The 15,715-nt window shown below is 51.2% G+C and overlaps 1 protein-coding gene across 1 annotated transcript in view; it reads left to right on the forward strand.

Annotated features, from left to right (window-relative positions):
- Positions 1 to 15,715, forward strand: part of ZNF407 (zinc finger protein 407) — a 295,118-nt gene that overhangs the window by 251,177 nt on the left and 28,226 nt on the right. The gene's annotated exons all lie outside the window — the stretch shown is intronic.

Below are 15,715 nucleotides of genomic sequence, written 5' to 3' on the forward strand. Positions count from 1 at the left end.
CTGTACGTGGAAACGACTCCGAGGTGGTGAAAAATAAGCAGGAGCACACGGGGTTGAGGTGCCCGTCGCTGAGGATCAGGCAGGTCCTCTGGGGAGGTGACTGGGAAGAGCACGGAAGAGAGTGAAACAAAAATGTCAGAGACGTCGTCAGGAAGCCCTGCTCGTCTTTAAAGCGCCGGGACAGGCAGGTGGGCGCGGCGGGGGGCAGCATGTGCGGGCACCAGGACCGCGATTGTCACGTGCAGTGGGCGCCTCGCAGCTCCCTCGCCGCGGGTGCCCCTCCCCGGAGACCTTTCACAGGGGTGGCAGTGGGGCTCGGCCCCGTGCGGAGGGCCCGAGGAAGGGGCTGCTGGGAAGACCTCATCCGAGCGCGGGAGCCAGCGGGACGCGAGGGGTGTGCGCCAGGCTCCAGGAGTGAACTCGGAGATAGTAGAACTGCCCCCGGGTGACGGGGGAGAAGGTTAATCACTGAGTGTCAGTCACCCGGGTGCGAAGGCAGCGGGACCCCAGGAGCCCGAAGGGCGTTCGGGGGGGCCGTGGTTCTGCGTCCACGTCCTGTCTGAGGACGTCAGGAGTTGTTTACTTGCCGCGCGTCAGCGTTTCCCTGTCTGCCTGCTTTGGTGGAAGCACTTGAGATGGTGCTGTTACCCACTCCTCTGGGTATTCACTGAAGGCAGGCAGAGCTCAGGTAGGTTTGGGGAGATGTCTGAAGGGAGGCAGGGCTTTGTGGGCTCCCAAGGTGGGAGCTGAGGGGTAACAGAGGACCCCAGACTTGAGACCCGCCCAGGCTGCTGAGGACACTGTCCTGTGGACGCTGGTCAGGAGCCACCACAGTACCTGGAGGGCGGTGACCACGCCTGGCACCAGGGTGCGGTCTGGGTGGGCAGGCTGTGAGGAGGGAGGTTGGAGATCGAGGACATGGGCAGGAGGGAGGCTTCCCTGGTCCTCAGGGAGCGCGGCGCTCCCCTCAGGACTGGGTGTTGAGCGCCAGTGCCCGCGTAGCTCTGGTTGTCTGCCTCGCGTCCACTGTGCCATCGTATGCTTCTGTTTTCTGTTTTTCTAGATGAAGTTTTCAAAGAAATTGCCAGTGAATCTGCATGCGTTTTAAGGAGGACATTGAGGAAGGGGCCAGGTGGGGGTGCCCAAGTGGGTGACTCGGGGCAGACTCAGGCTACACGCCCTCCCAGCGAGAGGCTTTCTCCTCGGAAAACTGCATTAGATCAGAGAAATCCATATGCACTTTGAGTGATTGTGTTGTTATTTTTAACACGAACTGTGCACCTCAAAGCAAAAATTAATTTTTAAAAAATCTGTAAAAGATTAGGGTTACAAAGTCACTTATTCCTAAAGTGGTAAAGGTCTGTTGTAACTGCTGTGATGTAAGTGGTTAGGCTCTTTAGAAACATTTAACGTCTCACGTGAGTCAGTGCTAGGGACGGTACTGAGAATAGTACTTAATACTGAACAAGTTGTGTTCGGTATGAAACGTTCCCACGCCGAGTGGTGGTTTTTTGCAGACCAGCCTGTGTGACGCCTGCCAGTAGATGCTCCCTCTTAGAAGGTCCACAGGAAGCGTCTCCGTGGCTGTGAACAGCTCCAGTGCTGGAGGCCCTGGGGTGGCTCCTGTCAGTGTCAGAGCGGCTGTGGGAGAGGCGGGGCTCCGACAGTCACCTTCCTCGATAGGGAGACTCCATCTAGTGTGGCAGTAACAGGGATGGGTCATCCTGGTCTCCTGACATGTCTATGACACACTTCCCTGTGTTGATCTAGTATCCTAGATGTTTTTATTTTAAAATTTATTTCGGAAACAAATATGAAATCAGGAGGTTACCAGAAGTGAGTATTTAATACTCTCCTGCCATTCTTCCGCCTCCGTAACCTGGGAGAGAGAAGCCTGGAAAACAGTTCTTTTAACGTGGGGTTTAGAATTAGGTCACGACTCCTGTAGAGGAGGAAAGTGTGAGGTCCTGAGTGGACATTAGACAGTCTAGGTTAGAGAGAGAACAGGAAAGTAATGAGCCCTGTCTCTAAATGAATTTAAAAAGCAATCTGATTTTAGTTCAGCAATGCAGAGAAATAAAGTGAAAATCATCGCACTTTATTTACTAACCGATGAATCGAATTGTCCGCCTTTTATTACAGATATAAAGTAAAGACGATGAAGAGACAATCATTTTTGTTGCTATCAGACTTCCAGTAACATCTCTCCTGTGGTTTAAATAACAGATAGTTTAAGTGTTTTTCCATTACCTTTGTGTAAATGAAAAATGCATAAAATATTTTAACAAGGCAAAGTAATCCAAGGAGATTGTTATTTTGTGTTACAAATTAGGTTATTTCTGTCATAAAATTAAAGAAAAAAATCAACGTTAGGACATTCCAGCTTAATATCATTTACCAGAAGGAGCTGGAACAGATTTAATGAGCTAGCAGGTCACCTGGATCCAGCTGCTCCCGACCCGCACTGTGAGGCAGCGGCTGCGTTGAGCAGTGGGAGGCGAGCATTAGTGCAGGCGCTCGAGGAGCCGCAGAACCGATTTCTGCTGGAATGAATTAATTTAGATTATCAATTTATAACCAGCTACACGCGTCCCATCAGCTCAGCAATTCCGTGAATGATCGGGTTCACCCCTGTAGGAGCCTCGCAACTAGGGGCCCCGTGGCGTCGCTCAGTCACTGGCTGAGCAGAAGGAAAGCGGGTGCGCTGCGCGGGTGGGGAGGGGGCGTCCGAGGGCGGGGGGCCGTGCGTGGGCCTGGGCTTTTCCCCGCGCCTTTGACATTCCGGCCGGATTCTGAATCGGCGCAGCTTGGGCCTTGGACTGACGGGGCCTGGCCGCTCACCTAGTGAAGAAACTGTGGCAGCTCTGCCGTCTCTCTCCCTGAAAACTGGGAGGTTGCAGGTGGGAGCATTTGATCCAGTGGAAACGCTGGGTTCAGTTTATCATCTTCCCGCTCAAAGGAGCTTTCTTTCCCTCCACCTCTGCCAACCCACCTCTCAAAACAAAACAGGACAAAACAAAACACTTCATTTTTGTCCCCAACACCAGTCCCGTAAGCTCAGAATTCGGTACCCTGTGGCTCCGGTCCTCCGTGCCGTGTTCCCTGCGGGTCTGAAACATCTCGTCAGTGGAGAATCCTGCTGGCTGCCTCATTCCTTGACCCTGGCTTCTGCAGGTCTGATGGGCTGTCTGGCTTCCTGCTGACCACTGAAATAAGTGTACCATTATTAAAATCAGGTAAATGTTCCATCATCCCCAAAATGGCTTGTTCCCACCGTGTCGGGGTGTCCTGTCCCTGGGCTCCAGCTGTTCCAAGGTTGGCCAGCTGCTGTCACCTTGGCCAAGGCAGTGTCCACTTCTCCATGCTAGACATGACGGACGTCACTCAGCCCCGAGACCCCATGATGCCTCAGTGCCACACCTGCAGTCAGGTCCAGACCCCCCAGCCCACAGAGCCATCTCCCCAACGGCACCTTTCCTGAGACATTTCCTGCCCAATCTTGGCTTGTTCATACTCCTCTGCACTGTCCCCTGTGACCCTAACACCTGCATCTGTACATCTCAGGCCTATCACCTCACATTCATCATCTCGCAGAGACTTTGTCACACATGTGAGATTTGTGAGTTACTATCTGCATCTGCAGAGTGAGGAGCCTGGGTCCAGCTGTCAGCTGGGCTGGCCCATGGGCCTTTGGTCCCTATGGTGTCCCCGCCTGTTGGCATTAGAGCTGGAGTGTGAACACAGGCCTCACTGTAGGTGGGAGAACCCTTCCTTCTCTGGGTGGTGTTTCTTCTCAGGAAGATTTCTTTCTCCCGGGGCAAGGGCCATCTTACTCCTCCTGCCCCGCCTGGCTCAGCGGGGCAGAGTGACCGTGCTGAGGAAATTCTCCCTGAGTGAGCGGAGCTCCTCTGCAGCTGGCCCCTTCCTCCCCTTGCAGCCCTGCCACCACCTCTGGCCTCCTCCAGCATGGGCAGGCCCCTGTCCCTGCACTGGGGGACTGCACTCTCACAGTCAGGGGGCCCCCAGGCCGTTTTCCCACGAAACGCCTACCTCTCCTGTGTACATTATACTTCGCGTGTTACTCACTTTTACTGTAGTCTCATGTTTGTTTTTACCAAATTCTCACCTGCACCTGTTGAGTTTTGAACAGGTGACTGCATTGCCGTTCACAGATGGCTAATTAGATGTGTGGTCGAGTCCTAGCTCAGGGTTCTTAGCGGGATGGACGGGAACACGGCTGCAGCGTGCTCTCAGCTTGGGGAGTCCGTTACTCACCTGTCAGGCAGAGCCTGTCGTCACAGAGGCTGAGACGATCACAGCCAGGAAGCCTGCTCCTGAAACGTCACCCACGGTAGGTGAGTTAGACCAACATGCCTTTTAACTAGGGCTGTGCCCGCGTCACACGTTTCAGCGTCCACGGTGACGCTAAGTCTCCCACTCTGTCTCGCCCACCCCACTCCCGGTGCGGACACTGTGTTTTCTGGTCTGCGTGTTCTTTAATGTCAAACATGAATAAAATTCTGCTTAACACTAGGATGACGCAGGAATTAAAATGATCAGGTCATCTGACCTCAAGTCAGACCTGGAGACAGCTGAGCTGTCACAGTGGAGACCAGGGACACCTGGCCGCTGCTTATGTCCCGGCCCACACAGGTGGGGTGGGAAGGCACAGTCAGTCGTGGGCAGATTCCACAGGGCCATGTTTCCGTCTGTTAGAAACAACCCTTCCACTCGCTGCCACCTGCACCGCCAAATGCAGCCACTGTGGTGTTGGTCTGCATGGTGGACGATGGGCCTACGGTCGGGCCATGGGCAGCTCGGCCTTTCCCGCTCCTGTCACAGCTCCGGAGTGAATGGAAGTGATGAAACACACTCTCCTGGAGTAGGAGGAGCACTGAGGAGCACTCACCCTTCTGCTGGGTCGGACCAGTTCCTGGGCTAATTTAGGAGAACGTGGCTTCCTCTGCCCACGAGCTGAAAACAAGAATGCCTCTTCCTATGGCTGTACATTCTCTCCAGGGTCACTGGACACTTTCTGTGATTGTCAGCAAGCAGTGTGATGGGGATGGTGACAGGTCAGAGCAGTAGATGGCCTGGTTCACGGGAAAAATGCTACCTCATGAAATAAAATGAGGGGAGAGCCAAGTCCAGGCGGTCCTCACATACAGGCCCCTCACCCCTGAGCAGCAAACGCCCATCCCCCTCATTCGAGACCCGGAAATAACCTTTCGGAGCAGGAGCTTCTGCAGGGATGAGCGGTTGTCCTGATTTTCAAGCATTTGTTTTGTCGACTCTAATCTTGTGTGTGAAACAGAATATCTTCTGTTGTTTCCTTTTACTTCTGTCATAATCCACGGTAATTCCTCAGGCACATGCTCCCTTTCTGCTGTATGTTGAAGAGGCTCTGGGCACCGTCCTGAGCGCTTACCTTAGGGACTCCTCCGGGAGGTGGGGAGTGGCCTCCCCTCACCTGCCTGCGGCCGCAGACTGTCTGGTGGGGGACAGTGACCTCCCCCCGGCCTCTGCCCAGGGCCCCGTTATTGATAGCAGCGGCGATATTGACAGTCTGTGCTGAGGGAAGTGGGAGTTGAGATGACATATTGTGTGTCTCAGCAGGACTCATAAATAATTTTGACAAGTTTTTGTATGCATGGGAAAGTCCTTGATTCAGCCTCCCGTAAAAATAAACTTCTATTATGGAATGTATTTGTCAAGTGGCTGCTTGATGGATGGAGCCGCGTTTACCCCTTGGCAGTTGGGTGGGTTTCAGATGCACAGCTCACCAGAGAGGATGCACGGGCGGCCCAGAAATAATTATTCAGTGTGAGATGCATAATCCTGTACCTGGGTTTTCATTTCCTATTATATTTTGTTTCTGTTGCACTCCTGGTTCCTAAAACAAAAGAGCTTGCCCTTTTTTCTGCTAAGAACTGTTGTTTGTGCCGATTTGGCCCAGCCCTGTCCCAGGCTCAGCTGGCACCGTGTAGTCCATGGGCAGTTTTTGTCGTTGTCTTAAGAGAGACTTACTTTACACGTTATGAGTGTATGGAACGCCTGTTTTATTAATGAGATTGAAAACATTGGACATAGATTGCCTTATTTTTTCTGAGGTTTTCACAGCCATCCACTTATGTGAACGTGATTGTTCATCCACACTTCTGCTCCAGAGAACGCGACTCAACTTGAATCCCTGCACCCTTACACTAAACTTTAAGTTCTTTTTAAATGTTTCTAAATTACTTTCAGAATTGCTTTCTCGTCAGTCACGCACACTCTGGCAAAGGAGTGTCCTTGATGAAGTGGGAGGCTTTGGACAGCACTGAACCCCACTCTCCCATGACACTGTCCAGCTCAGACAGAGATGACCAGTGAAGTCCACTGGGGAGGACAGCCAGCGTGCCTCTGACCTGGGGAAGCCTGTGTGAGAAAGCGGGTGGCAAGTCCGTAGGGGTTTTAATTGTGCATGGAACACAGTACTGACTCTTGGAAAGAATGTCCGTGGGTGGAATCTGCTATGTGTAGTACGGGGTCCTGTGGGGGGCTCGGTGGAGGCATTCACCAGCTCACCCGCTGGCCTGGGGTTCCAGGGGCAGGGCGCCATCGTGGGCGAGGTGTGTGCCTCTGAGCCACCGTGTGGGTCTTGTCCCTTTTCCCCAGTGTTGTCCCCTGTACCCTTTCTGTTCTTGAGAGTGGTTTACTTATTTATTCATCTTTCGAAAATAACAGCTTTTAGCTTTGTTGACCCTCCCTACTGTTCTTTTTTGTTCGCTTTTGCTCTTCCCTGACTCCGGTTATTCCTCCTCTGATGTCCTTTCTTTATAGGTGCAAACTCTTGAGGGCCCACGTTTCCCTCAAAGTAGGGCCTCAGCTGCACCAGGAGGTTTGATCATCCAGAATTGTTTAACCTTTCAGTTCAGCATGTTCTCTGGTTCCCATTTCCATTTACTCTTTCATCCTGAGTTACTTTCACTTGCTCTCAGGCCTCCTGATGGTTGTGGGCCGTTTTGTTTTTCTGCGTCCTGTTAATTTGACGGCACTGGGTCGGAGGCGGCACCCTGCGTGTGCCGGTCCTGTGAGAGGCGCCCTCTGGTGTGGTAAGTGGATGGACACCTTCCTCGTGTCCCACGTAGCAGGTGGACGCTCACTCTCCCAGCACTGTGCTCTCTAGGCGGCGCGCTAGTTAAACTTACTGTGTGGCCCCCACAACATGTCCTTACTAACCTGTCTGTCTACCGAATACAGAGAGGGGCTGTTGAAGTTTTCCGCTAGTCGTGGTTTCCCGATTTCTCCGTTTTCCCTCGCGCTGTGTATTTCCACGCCTGTTACTAGCTGCCACCGTGATTAGAGTTCTTCCGTATTCTCAGTGCGTAGTGACCGCCGTGGGGTGTTTCTGCCTGAGGCCCCCTAAGCCTCCCCCAGACCCCCTGCTTGGTGGCTCAGTGCTCCCCGGCACAGCTGGCCCTGTTGTCTCGTACACCTGCACTGAAGTCCACCACACGCTCTGCGTTGCTGCGATGGACGTTGGGGCTTTGAAGTGCTGTCAGAACCAGTAGGGGAACTGGCAGCTGGGGACCTGAGTATGGGACGCTTCAGCGATTTATAATCATTTTTGCTCTTAACAGTTTGTTTTCTGGTTTTACTACCCTTTGCTTATTGCGGTGATTTCAAATAAAAGTATTTGTTCCAAATGATTGAAACCTGGGCTAGGTTAGTAATAACAGGTGAGAAGAGCAGGCCCTCCTGAGCACGGCTGACTGCGTCTGTGCCTGGGCAGAGGGTCCGTCTGAACCTCGCTGTCCCTCGAGGCGGGACTGTGCGGCTGTGCGGCTGTGTGGTTCCACTGGTCTGGTGATGTTCACGGAACAGAAAAGGCATGGAACTACCTTAGGGCTCAAGCAGCTTATCTCCTTCATTAACATAAACCCTGTTTCCACTATAGATAACTGCTGGATCCAGGCACTGGCTCCATGAAGTCGGTGTTTTTTTCCCCCAAAACTAACCCAGTACCTGCAAGTACGAGTGGGGCTCATTTTTTGTAGTGGCTGCTGGAAGGCCCGGCACTCAGCCCGTCCCTGGGTAGCTGACCCGGAGCACCTGTCCTGTGGGGGTGTAGGGCCCGTGCCCGGTGGCCACAGGTGGATGGAGCTGGAGGAGTTGGGAGCTCTCCCTGGATACTTGCTGACAGTGTTCAGCCTGTGATTGCTCACCACTGCTTTGCTGGGCTGCAGGTTGCTGCGAGGGAGTTGGGATGCATACTTGATGCCTGATTTAAGAAGAAAAATGGACACAGTGACGTGTGGGCGGTTTGGGGGGAGAGCTCCACGTAACCTCAGATGCAGGTTCGTCCAGAGAAGCTGGCTTTCCTCCCCCTCGGGAGACATGGTGTTTCACAGCCAGGATCTGCATCCACCACGTGATGAGCAGCTGTTTTCCCTTTGCCCTGTTAGGGACAGGTGCGAGTGGAGGTGGAGAAGGGGCCCCCCTACTAGGACCACACCTCCCTCCCCCTCATCCCTCTCAGGTGAAGAGCCCAAGAGGCTTTGTCTCAGAGAGAAGCAGTCGCTTCATCCCTAGAGGAAAGATCGCTGGCGGAATGTTCTCTGGACATTTGCCATGAGGCGGGTGGATGCAGAAGCTCTCAGTCAGGAGACGTGGTCACTGAAGCCTGTGTCGTGGTGGAGGGGCAGCCGTGTCGTTCAGACCGTCAGAGTGGGGGACAGCATTCAGCACCACCAGGGTACCCCCCCAAAACTGATAAAACTTTTTCTGAAATGCATCAAAATAGATCAAACAGGTGTTCCATTTGCCTGATATTTTTGTCTGCATGTGCTTGGGACTGTGCCTTTTACAGGGACAGGGGAATGCCACCCTCTTAGGCTCAGCACCATGAGCTCGCAGCCCTGTTCCTCAGCGTGAGGTCTCGGGGAAGTTTGTTCTGTCCTCGACATTCCTGGTGCCAGAAAGACTTCAGGCTACAAGTCAGATCCTATAGGAGCGTTTATATTTTCTAAGAACTCAATGTAACTGCTGCCAGGTAAGCAGTGCTGCTGGTTTGGGTACCTGGTCCCAGCTTAGTTAAGGTGCAGGCGCAGGACAAGTGAGTCAGGCTCATTTGTGCTCGCACCTCGTGTCCCCTTAGTCACGCTTGTCGAGTTTTCCCTGTTTAAAGGAAGTGGGTACAGTTTTTACTTTGGGACTCGGAGGGTCAGCAATACAGACATCCCTATGTTAGTTGACTGGATGGGGCTCAGTGCTCCAGGGATGATCATCTTCTCTGTTCCGTCCATTCCGAGATGCTCTTCTGCCCTTTCCCAGCTCTGGCTGACACAGCGCCAACCGGAGTCATCTCACACCTTCCTGAAGCTCGGGCCGTCCTCTCCTTTCTTTGTTGCCCTTTATCTTCCCCAAGTAACTGAGTTTCTTTTAATAAAGTTGCACACACTGCGCATTCTTAACCAGACCCGCTCTCCGTTCCTCCACTCTCCCCACTTGTCCTTGTAAGTGCTCAGTCGTACTTCTTTTGACCATTTTTAAACCATCAGCCAAAATAAATCTGCGGTAAATGAAGTCTCCTGTGCTGAGGGGAGGGACAGGCGTGACATTCCCTTCACCTTTCTCAGTGACAGTTTAGGGGCTTTCTCTCCCTCTCATCAAAGCGGAAGGTAGCTCTGGAAAATAATGGTCCCTGTGGCTGTGTTTTCCTCCTTTCACACGTGGGAACCGAGCAGGGCTGTACGGGTGCTGGAGTCATCACGGGTGCTGCGCCCACAGCAGCAGCCCCCCCACATGGCTGGAAGCTTCCGTCACAGTAACTCAGGAAGCACACACCCTGTTCCCCGGGGCCAGGACAGTGGCTCTGCGGTGGAGCCTGAGTAGGTCACCTGTGTTAGCTGGACCCGCAGAGGGCCTGTTCTTCCCCAGGTGTCCCATAAGCTCGCGGACGTGAGAGAATACTAGTGTCTGCCCCTTGCTTCTGCTGCTGTTTAGAGTCATGTGAACGGCATGGAGCTTCTGGAACACCTCTGTGTGAACTGGAGAGATGCTGAAGAAACGACTTTCCAAGTAGAAATATGGGCAGTAAATATGTTAACCGAAAGATTCATAGTGAAGTGGAGGTGGCGGTTATTAGTGATCTAATCAAGTCTCTGTCGTGTGTGGAATCACCCTCGGCAGCCGAGGTGTAGATGCTGGTACTTACTGAAATGAACTCTCATGAACCATCGAAAACGGGACATGATGAGCTGTAGAACAACAAAATATCCTGGGATCTCCAACCCAGTCCGAGTAAATGAGATGGGCTCCAGTGTGGGATGGAAACAGCAGAGCTGCCTAGGAATTACAGGGAGATAATGGGGAGTTTACCTGTGTTTTCTTTATTGGTCACTCACCGAACTGGGCTGTCTAGCTAGATTGACAGCTGAGTGAGGTGCCATCCCTGGTAATGGACAGCAGACAATGGAAAGGCTTTGACCACAGTGTGGCCACCCAGAATGTGTCCTAATTTACCACTGCAGTTCTCATCACAGGCACCCCGCAAACACCGGATGCATCACCTCAGTTACTGGGATTTCACATTTGGTTTAAGGAGATGTGCTTCTGTAACGTGACAGGCTTAGCAGGGCTGGAAGTTCCTCAGACCGCCACTCTCAGTGATTGGGGCGAGAGGAAAGTAGTTGCTGTGGTTCTGTAACTTTTGGTGGTGTCTAGTCACAAAACGTGAAAACTGATTGTAAACTGATAGTCTTGCTATGTGTATTTTTAAAAGCTTTTTTGTTCACTTAAAAAAATTTTTTAATAATATGGAAGTGGGCAGGAACTACATTTAACCCATCATAATATAATTATCCATGCCCATTTAAAAAAGTTAGTTTCTATATTTGAATAAGTGTTTATTGATAAGCATAGAAGGTGTCCAGTGTTTCACACGGGAAGACAGTAGTTCCTCCTAATCTGATGCCTAGTGTTGTCCTAATAAACTGAGCAGAGGAACTAAAGTTACATGCAGACAGAGTCGTGTCAGTTAAAACAGTGTGCCCAGGATGGAGGGCAGCAGCTGGCTGGGACTGTCCCCAGCCTTCCCTGTGGCCCGACATTGAGCCGGGGGCTCAGCCTATTTCACCTACCTCATCCCCACACCAGCCCTAGGAGGCACAGCCTGTCCCCTTTTAACATGAAAAAGCTGAGCCTCGCCTGTGATGTATGAGACGGCAAGACCAGGGTTCAAAGCTGAGTACATCTGACACCAAAGTTCCAAGAAAGTGTGAGAAAGCAAGCAGATCCAGCAGATTAATCGAATGCGAGTCCGCGATAGACCTCAGATAACGGGGGGGGGGGGGTATGAATTTTAACAAATAAATAACAAAGGAACAGAGTGTCCAAAGTTTCCGAAATAAAATGGCAACTGGAAGACTGAGGAAATGTCTTTACATCAAAGAACACATTGAAGGTTTACGTCTTCCTGTATAAGGGGCTCGCCCACATCAACAGGAAACACACCCGAACTCAGTCGCGGCGGGTGGGACTGACGGCAGATCCACCATTAAACTGGAGACAGGACTTAGAACAAGCACCAGGAAGGTCTCACCATTGCCAGTAATTAAACAAATGCACACTTTTTTTTTAAGAAAACAATTATATACCTTTTCTCCATCACATTTCCAGAGAGAAGCGCAGCAGCCTGGGGGATGAGTTCTGACTATGGGTCATAGTTTTACTGTCACATTTTTTGGAAAATAACTTGATGATATGAAACAAGTGCCTACCTTTATTCTTACCCTTTGATGTGAGAGAGAGCGCGAACTGTTTCAGCAGAGCTGTGTTTTAAAAGTAGCCTAAACGGCATGGGCAGAAGGAAGCAGACTGGACAGGGTCACTGTGGACAGGGTCACTGTGGACATGGTGCAGCCACCGTGGACTGTCCTGCACAGGGTAAGACCACTGCTCAGAGCCAGACCACCAGAGTTGAAACTCTGCAGTGTCATTTAGCAGCCGCATGGCCTCAAGCAATAGCCCAACCTCTCTGAGCTTGAATTTACTCATCTGTCAAATGGGGACAGTACTAGAATGTTCCACCTAAGATACATGAATGAAATAATGCAGGAAAAGTTACCACTCAGCTTACATCATATGGTAAACCTTGAATTATTAACTATTAATTTGTTATCATTAATTATAATTAACATGTATTCACTATTATGGTCAACTGAATACAAGTTATATTCTTAATTATAATTAATATATGCTGTGTAACGTATTAATAATGTATCAGGTATGGGTATAATTAATAATTAATGGCAGCAATTTTTAACCCCTTGTCTAGTGATTGAGGGGGTGAAGTAGTCAAGTCCATCACTGAATCCTGGGGTCCAGCTCCCCAGAGCTGCCCCTGATTGTAACCACCTCCCGCCCCGAGCAGCCAGACGTCCATTCTCAGGGTGATGTCGCATCTAGTGGAGAGCTCTCTGCAATGGGGACGCGCAGGTGCTCAGGGCTGAGGGGTCCTGGCTGGGGAGGGTCTGCCCTCTGGCCCTGAGCACTGGATGCAGGTCTGGGTGGTGGGGAGTGAATCTCATCAGCAGCGCCTTTCAGACGGGAAGCTCACTCATGTGCCCTGTTGCCTGAGATAGTTCCTAAGCCCTGCTCACCGTGACGCACTGGGTTCTGGTGGTCAGTTCTGGTCCGTCCACAGCACCCAGCGCCTTCGGTTTGGGAAGGGCTGCGCGGGGACAGAGCCAGTTTTGCGTCAGGTCCGGGCTTGGGGACGGAGTGGGGGCGGATCTCGGCCCTTCCCTCCACGCTCATCTCCTGACCCGAGGCTGAAGACTGTGAGCCAGAGGGTGTGAGTACATGATTCAGCCGGAAAGTGAGGTTTCACTTGGGGCTTCAGTGAAAATGTTTCCTTAAAGAAGGTAAGTTATTTGGGAGGTTTTATGTTTAAGTCATGTTTTCAGGACCCACCTGTATGTAGGTTTCTGGAGAAGCAGCGACGCCAGGGAGCTGGTTTCCGGGTCTCTGAGGCTCTGCTCACTTGTCCCGGGGCCAGAGCCCTGGAGCGGCCGAGACATTCACTCCCCCGCAGCTTAAGTTCCTTCGCCTGCTGATTAATGCGTCATCTATTTCTGACCTTTGATCACCCCAAAGAGAAAATTTACCTGAAGGACACAGAAAGAAATGTTCTTAATTCCTCTCTCTGTTCAGTCAGGCTGTGAAATGGTGTGGAGTGGAATCCGAGACAACGTCTCCAAACGAGCGCTTGCTTTCTGTGACCCCTTCACCATGGTCATTTCCAACGTGCTGTCCTGTTCTCATTTTGCTGCTTATTAAGCATTCGGACTAGTAGTCCTGAGGACTTAGTTTAAAGGGTGATAAATTTAAAACTCTGTAATGGCGTGTATTTTTGAAGGAATTATCTCAAACAATTTCATCTCATAGGAATATACTGTGGCAGATGTTTGCAAATCTTGGTTTAAAACAGATTGAAATATGTTAAGAAAACTGAAGTAATGTCAGTGGTAAAATTTATTTTACCAAGTGCAGATGTAAGACATCAAGTTCTCAGACTGATGGCAGAATTAACAAAAAACACCATCTGGTTCAATAATTATCGGAAAATGCCCATACTCTCGGATTTGTGTAATACCGCTCCACTCCCAGCTTTATTTTATCTGGGTTTGCACACCAACCAGTCTAGTTTGTACAAAACGGAGACCGTTTCCATCTGATCGTTTTAAAACTGTGTGTGCATGAATAATGAATCTGTGAATTGTTACTAAACAAGCAAATTATTTGCGTATGTGTCACATCGGTTATCAAGTTTGCACATGTGACAGCTTCAACAGCCCTCACAGAAAACGCATGGAGCTCAGGACCATATGCTTTTGCCTGACAAAAAGCTCCACTCCAGCTCCATTTTCAGTGTGGAGGCACAAATTAACACTTCAAAACGCACCGCAGTGTGCACAGCTTGGCAAACTTTGCAGAAATAGCACGCTTCTAGATATTAACTGATATCTTTGGATTCGACCTTAAGGTATTCAATCATTTTGATTAAAAGACTGATTTCTCATAAAACCACAGTCTGTTGGAGGCGCAAAGCCAATGACATTTGAGCATTCATATATTTTCATAAACTTTGAACAATGTCAGGGAGACACCTCCTCAATCTTGGCCACACAACAGCAGGGTGTTCAATCTTTCTTTAGCTTGAGACAGAGCATTTGAATATCAGCACAGGGTTATAAATGTGCAGCTTGCGGGGCGAGCTCCTCGTGGACTCGGGGCCAGGCCGTGCATGCACGGGATGTGTCGCCTGGCACCCTTGACCACTCTTGGCCCTTCCCATCTTTGCCCCCCAGTCCTCTCCCAAAGGAAATTGGGAAGGGGTTTTCTTCCTGCTTTATAAAACAATTCCTTTGAAGACTTTCTTTGGAGGCGGGAGGGGGGTTTTATAAATGGCTTCTCCTAACTCCAAGGACCGCCCATGAGAATTGCTCACAGTGCAGCGGGGCGATTTCTTCAGCCACTTTTCCATCTGTTGAACAAAGTGATTAGCCGTCACTCTGCCAAGTACCCTGGTCCCCTCTGGCCTCCTAAGTGAGGCCTTAGCGGGAAGGGTGATCTTCAGGTGTCTCCCTTCTCCGCTGCGCGGTTCGGTGCAGGCGACCACCCTATGTGGGGGGGGGGTAAAGGCTTCACTTTGGGGTGAATAATGCAGTGTCATGTGCACCAGCATCCCCCTCAAACAGCACATCTCTTTAGAGCACTGTCACACAGGCAGCTGGGGCAGAAGCCAGATGGGCCGCGAGGGGAGGGTGAGCAGCAGTTCTTGCCCAAACAAAATATGACAACATTCTGTTAAGTAAAGAGACAGCGAAGGCATATTTTAATATGTTGTAACACACGACAGATGTCTAAAAGTTTTTACCTAGAAACCCTTTAATCTCGCTGATCTTCGCGTTCAGCACATTGCGTTATTTGTGCTCTTAGACAACGGGTATTAAAGCACTAAAGAGCTCGTTTCCGTTGTCATAATCCCACAGAATTAGTGCGTAACGACTGACCCTCCGAGTCATTGCTGGTAGTGTAGGCTTGTGTTTCTGATTGTTATCTGCACACCCCAGTGAAGATCAGATGAACGTCTTGCATCAGTAAAGGGAGAAGCGCTGCGTCAGGAAGCCGGTATTGTGTCCGTAACTGACCACGTGGGCAGCATTGTTTCGGCGAGCACCTGGCCCTCATCTGCACCGTCACAGCTTGGTCCCGTCGCTCGTCATCCAGGACGTTTCAGGGAGGAGCCATCCTGCAAACCCGTCCGCAGGGCAGGGCAGGGCACGCGATGCTGATGCCGCCGCTGTCTTTTCCAGGTAACTGCGGCGCTCGCGAGCCTTCCGTGACTGGCCGCAGGCACACCCTCGGGTAGCGTGTTGAGCATGGCTCGTGTGGTGACAGGAGAGGCTCCCGCTTTGGCGTCCCTTGGTCAGGGAAGCTTGTGGCAGCCCTGGTTTGGGGGGACAGCGCCAGAGCACAGCACTGATTAGTGCTTCGTTCACTGATTCCCAATATCGAGCGTCTGCGGTGTTGGGCGCTCTGCTGGTGCATGGCGACCTCAGGAAACCCCGTGTCCCTGCCCTGGAGCCTGCTCTGTGGTATAAATAAGTGTAAAATGACTGCACGTTGTGACAAAGGGCGCGTGACAGAAAACAGCAGGCGGCAGCGG

The sequence above is a fragment of the Miniopterus natalensis genome, chromosome 7, assembly GCF_054644295.1.
Source record: "Miniopterus natalensis isolate mMinNat1 chromosome 7, mMinNat1.hap1, whole genome shotgun sequence".
Classification (NCBI taxonomy): Eukaryota; Metazoa; Chordata; class Mammalia; order Chiroptera; family Miniopteridae; genus Miniopterus; species Miniopterus natalensis.